The following is a 6,349-nucleotide window of genomic DNA, read 5'->3' on the forward strand; positions in this document are numbered from 1 at the left end:
TCTACGTCTTGTGCATGACTTTACAATCTCGAAGGACATGGAGCACAGATTCAGGATAAAGACCACAAATACAGCAAAAATCATTCGGTGTCATTTTTCTTCGAAAACGAAGCTCATTTGTGAAAAGAAAATTATTTGCTACTAGCCAATAAAATATACAAAGTCACTATGGGACTTGCAATTTCCAAACCTTCATGAAAAGCGCAGCTGGAGAGTTATCCTTAGCCTCCAGATAAATCGAACAACCTGACTTAATGATAAAGGAAGTATTAGATGTGTGTAACTAAGCAACTTGATTCTCTCCCATATCACTCTTCGGTGGTTTGATTGTAGTCAAGATAGGAATCCAATCTTCATCTAGATAATTACTAAGGAAATTAAAATTCCAGCTTGAGCCGGACACATATTTCACCACTTTGTCCTCCATCCGATTTTCTATAAGAAATTCGGGGATAAGATTAGCTAATCTTTGACACCAGGTATCCAATGATCAGTCCACATGTTTACTTGAGTTTTTAGCCCTACACCTAGTCTCTAAATGAGATTTTATTCAAAAATGGTCAATTTGATTACTATCGCATCTATATTTGTTTGTAGAACCTGTACCCATAGAATATCTTAATGGTAAATCATCTTTTAAGCTAATGTCATCATATGAGCATTATTAAGAGCTCTGGCTGGTCTCAAACCCAGTCCTCCCTGCATTTTTGGTAGACAAATTTTTTTCAACTAAGAAAATAAGGTTTCTTACCATCAAAAAATTCTCTCCATATAAAATTTCTACAAATACTATTAATTTTGTCACAAATACTCAATAAAATCTTCATGGTTTGCATTAATTAAAAAAAGATAGTAACTAACACAAATAACGTTAAAATAACCTTCTATATAAGAGAAAGATTTTGAACTTTTCAAAAATTAAGTCAACTGCCCATTCTATCCAAAATAAATTGAAAATCTTCTTTTTTAATTTGACCATAAAATAAAAAAACCCTTAAATATTTATTCAAATTTGTGGTAAGATTTATAAATACTAATTTTCACTTACAAAACCGGCTCCTTCTAACCAATTCAAAAAACCAATCTTAAGTGTGATATTATCTGTTTTTTTTTTTTCACTAATATAAGTTTTAAGAAGCAGATAAAATTAGTAATGTTAAAGAAAAAAATTTAAATTTATTTTATTTAATGTAATATTTATTAATTATAACAATAATTAATAAATACAAAATAAAATAAATTTAGATTATTTTAACTATTTTGTTTTTCAAATATATTTGTCAAATATATGAAAGTTTTAAATACGATCATCAAAGTCACCGAATCTGGAAATGATTATCTTATCCATAATTTCTGGTAAAATCTAGAATAATTTATTAATTTGAGTCATACTGAGAAAGAATCGGAACTAAACATTTCAAGAACGAAATAGAGTGATTTTAGCGCTCACATGGATCCACTGTGAATATACGCGTTTTTTTCTAATATATATTTTTTAAGTTCTCTCCAGTGCCACGGGACACATCAAGTATTTAAGTATACATAATTTATATATTTTTTATTTTTTTATATATACTATAAATAGGAGAGTATAAATAACAAATAACAAATAAATTTGGTAAATGGGAAGTGTATGATGTCAGCGATATACAAGTAAAAGTAATATAAAAAAGGGAAGGCGGTTAAGAGAAATTAATGGTGGATGATTTATAATAAAATGAGAATGATAGTTGACTGAAGGAAATAATATTATTTTGGTGTCTACTGAAGGAAATAGTATGATTTAAGAAACCATATTTTCTTCAATACATGTACCTTATATATTACTCTTAATTTTCTTTTACCAATCATTTTAACTTAATATACGGTTATTAAAATAACATTTATTTAAAAAAATATGTAGTAAACTAAACTAAACATATTTATTATTCAAGAATATAATTGAATTGCAGATTATACAAAGCATGAAAAAAAATAAGCTAAAATGTGAATCATAATTTTTCTTAAACATATAATTTAATTGAGGAAGAAGAGAGTAGTGGGAGCATGGAGGAGTGCAGTTCACCCTCTCTCTCTCTCTATATATATATATATATAGAGATATATGAGTACTTGGTTGTTTTGGTTTGCGGGTTTTAGCTCTGTTCTCTTATCCCTAAACCTCAACGCGCACACATTCTATGTACCTATCCCTGCGCTACCATTCACACATCACACAGTATGCTAGCCTCTCTCTCTCTCTCTCTCTGCATAATGTGAATATATTAGCATTAGTATGTTATATGCGAGTTAGGTTTATTTTGGTTTGCTTAAATGAAAATCTCACGAATTTCGATCAAGGCGTGAGCCACTCATAGATCTCTACACTGCACACCCAATTTCCTTTCTCCATTTCTCTCATCCTTCATCTCCACGCAACCTAACTCAATCCAGATCCACTGGTGCAACTTTTCTTCTTCTTCTTCTTTTTGTTTTAATTTTCACTGTGTTGCGCAGTTCGTCTTTTTCACCGATATCTTGTGTCGGTTAATCACTTGTCATTTTTTTAAAATCCCTAATTATTTAAAATTGTAATTTTAAATCGTTGATCGATAAATCTATAGATGAAGTTTCGTCGAATCCTGATTTCCCAATTTCCATGCTCGTTATTTATTCACAACAATTAATAATTATTAATTAATTAATTATTGTCACCGTTTGACCTCTCTGCTTTGTTTGTTTGTAGAAAATCGAAAACATGGTACCAGAGAGGCCGTGAAAGCTAGATAGTCAGATCGCTCATTTACAGAAAGAGAAAAAGAGAAAGCAACGACGGTAAATCCTTCTTTGGAGATTAATTTAACACCATTCATCATTTGATGGTTTAATTAACGGAAGAGAGAGAAAGAGAAATAGAAAAGAGGTTTGTTTGTTGAGCGAGGGTTTATAGAGGGGAGAGAGAGAGAGAGATCGGAGAAGAAAATGTCGTCGTCGAATTCACCTTGCGCAGCGTGCAAGTTCTTGCGGAGGAAGTGCACGCAGGAGTGCGTTTTCGCGCCGTATTTCCCGCCGGACAACCCGCAGAGGTTCGCATACGTGCACAAGGTTTTCGGCGCCAGCAACGTCGCCAAGCTGCTGAACGAACTCAACGCCGCGCAGAGAGACGACGCCGTGAAGTCGTTGGCGTACGAGGCTGAGGCGCGTTTAAGAGACCCCGTCTACGGTTGCGTGGGTCTCATATCGGTGCTGCAGCACCGGCTCCGGCAGATCCAGGTGGAGCTCACCAACGCCAAGAAGGAGCTCGCCACCTACATTGGCCCTCAGGCACTGCAGGGTGTCCCAACCACCGCCATTCTCCAGCATCACCATTCCTTTGCCTCGCAGATGTTCCCTTACAACAGCGCCATGGCTGCTCCGCCAGCTATTGCTCATGGCGGACAGTTGATGATTCGCGACGCTCAGACTGCCCCTCCGACTCCGCAACAGCAGATCTTGGAGGCTCAGCAGCTGGCTGCTGCGGTGGTGGTGAGGGATCAACAAGATATGTTCAGAGGGTATGATCAGCATCATCAACAGCAAGAGTTTCTGAGGTTTAATGGTGGAGGGTTTGATATGGGTTCGGTTTCTTCCGGTGGTGGTGGGTACAGCCAGGTTAGTGGCGGTGGAAGTGGTGGCGGTTCTGGTGATCAGTTGTCTCCTTCGTTGGCTTTGGGGTCTTTTGACAATCCATACCATATGCAGCAAGGGGAAAGCCATGCTCACCATCTTCCTCTTCAGGCGCAGCTACTTCTCCCACCGCAGCAGAAGCAGGCTCAACAGCAAGCACAGTCACAGCATATTCCCGGCCACCACCACCAGCAACCTTCGGAAAGCGAGGAGTGTAGGAGTGTCGGTCCATCTTGTTGATTCCCAATTTTGACACATCTTACGCCTTCCTCCTTTTTTGCTTCAACAATTTTCAGATTAGGTATGTTCTTCAACATTTTTTTGAGTCCATTAATAATAGTTGTTGGTGTACTCATCGCACATTCACAATCTATCCCTATAATCATGAAGTAATGAAAAAGTAATTAAGCCTTCATAGATTATTATTCCTTGGTTAAAGTTAAACAGCGGATGATGATGTGCATTTATTTGCGAATGATTTCCATGCTATTATTTTGTGTGTGTATGTGATCGTAAGTATTTGTTTGCTATAAGGTTTTAAAGATGTGCGGGGTCAAGTCTAGTTTGGTGGGAGCAGAAAGGAACAAATGTGAGTGTTGATGGTAGTAAGCAAAAGGGTAGGTTCAGGGGAATGGTCTTTTCAAAATGAGAGGAGATAAAGGCTTCTGTTCATCAATTATGAGAACATGAGCAGTTAATTGCCGCTTTGGGGTTGCCAGCAAATTAAAGCATATTTATTTATTTGTTTTCTGTGAAGGAGAAGTCTCATGCTTGCTGGGGTAACAAAACAATGTTCTACATGTCCATGTGTTTTATTTTTTAATTAAAAAAAAAAGAAGACCATATATATTATGCTCTGAAGTCAAGTAACGTAACTGTAGCGGTGTCACTGAAATTCGGCAATCTATCAATTCAATGCCTTGGCTTTTGCAATAGATTTGCCATTCTAGCCTTCTTTTTTTTTTTTTCAAAATAAATAAAAAACATTAGCCTCCTTGTGATCGTTCATGTTTACCTAATGAAAGAGACTTTAAGCTTTCTATCGTCTGAAAAGGGAATTTGGAGAAATCGACATGACAGCCAATTTTTTGTTTTATTGTTTTTTTTTTTAAGTTGGTGTAAAATAATACAGATTTCCATTTGCGGGGTTCGACAAGTTAAGTCTTCTGCTTTTTGTCGCATCCTCAAATAGTGATCACACCATACCCTTTTCATGTTTCTTGAGGCCTTTCATTACCATGATTTTTTTTAAAAAAGAGTTTAATGTTGATTTGCCATGGACTTTTAATGTCTAATAAGTAGTTCATGTTGTGTCACGATCAATAAAGATAAGTTAGCCAATAATGAATATGGAATATATTTAGGTGCCATGAATTGGTTATTTCATTATTTGGTGTAAAGACTTTACAAACATGCATCTCTATTTAACATTTCATTGGTTATTTATATTGCTTTCTTTTTATTTGCAGGTCGACTATAACATTTTAAGCATAACACACTTAAAATCTTTCTTTGTTCCTCTTTATCCCCATAAAATCGGATTGAAAAGAGAGTGTGTAGAGCATACGTTTAAGATTCAATTGTCCTGCGTGCTTTGTCCTGGATGTGAAGGAGACTATAAATGTAGACATAATTAAAAAAAGTAAGATAATCGAGCTTCTTCTTTAATTTAAAGTAGTAGCCTTGATTTTGTCTATTTATTTTTGTTAAGAACAAAATTGTAAATCAGAATTGAGGAGGCTTTTAAAGACTTTATTATTAGCTCCGCCTTATTTGTTAAACACTCTATATCATCTTAGTAATTTAGATGTAAAAAACTGATGATAATTATATCGGTGAATTATTGGATAGTAGCCAACAAATTATAATTCAAATGGCATAGTCTTTCCATTTTTATTTAGAGGTTTCAAATTCAAGTCTCACTTTTAATTTTGTAGGAAAAAAAACTGCATAAAAGGCAGTTTTGTTGGTTCTGGTTGCCTTATTTATACGGGAGACACAATATATTTGTAACTAGCTAGGTTCTATATTTGAATGTTAAAAATTATATTTAGAACCAGAACATTAATCTTTTATCCGCCTGAAACATTCCATGTTAATTATTCTTTAGGTTTTAAGGCTAAACAAATTAATTTTCTGCGGTGGAATTAGATTAAAACCACGTACCCAACAAATAAATGACTATTCAACGAAAATATTTTTATGTAAAAATAATAATTAACCACTATTAAATAATTTAATATATTTGATCAAATTACTTAATATATATATTCACATTTTAATTGTCGTCGTCGTGTAAATAGCCATAAAATTTAACAATTCTAAACAAATCTATATATAATGGATTAGTTTTTATTCGGCATTATGTTACGCAAAATTTAGAATATTTTGCATGCATTATGCATAATAGGTTAATAGTAAAATATTTTAGGAACCAAACTAACTAAAAATAATTATACCATCTAAATTGTTGACCCTTAATTATAACATGCACGTGTAACATCATATGACGGGATAATCCATGAGTAAATTATTATGCATATGAACTTACCATCCATTAAAATTAAATCTTTATAATTTTGACTTATCAATTTTAGTCTAATCTAATGAAGTCATGAATCTCAAGCGGAAAAAGGTCTAGTTTTTTAGTTTTTCACATAGTGCATGTGCTTTCATGACATTTCTTAATATAGACCAAGACTAA

At 34.1% G+C, this 6,349-nt stretch overlaps 1 pseudogene across 4 annotated transcripts; it reads left to right on the forward strand.

The window, feature by feature from the left end:
- The first annotated feature begins 2,123 nt into the window (after positions 1-2,123).
- LOC107642796 (LOB domain-containing protein 10 pseudogene) lies at positions 2,124-5,548 on the forward strand (annotated as a pseudogene). 4 transcript variants are annotated; one of them, XR_002362349.2, is made up of 3 exons: positions 2,124-2,441; positions 2,726-3,946; positions 5,115-5,548. The product of XR_002362349.2 is annotated as an LOB domain-containing protein 10 pseudogene, transcript variant X1 (transcript). The 4 variants fall into 4 exon arrangements; XR_002362352.2 differs by having other exon boundaries at positions 2,132-2,218; XR_002362350.2 differs by lacking the exon at positions 5,115-5,548 and adding an exon at positions 4,180-4,561 and having other exon boundaries at positions 2,242-2,441.
- The last annotated feature ends 801 nt before the right edge of the window (positions 5,549-6,349 follow it).

Source organism: Arachis ipaensis, chromosome B5 (assembly GCF_059453495.1).
Source record: "Arachis ipaensis isolate K30076 ecotype BB chromosome B5, ASM5945349v1, whole genome shotgun sequence".
NCBI classification, from domain to species: domain Eukaryota; kingdom Viridiplantae; phylum Streptophyta; class Magnoliopsida; order Fabales; family Fabaceae; genus Arachis; species Arachis ipaensis.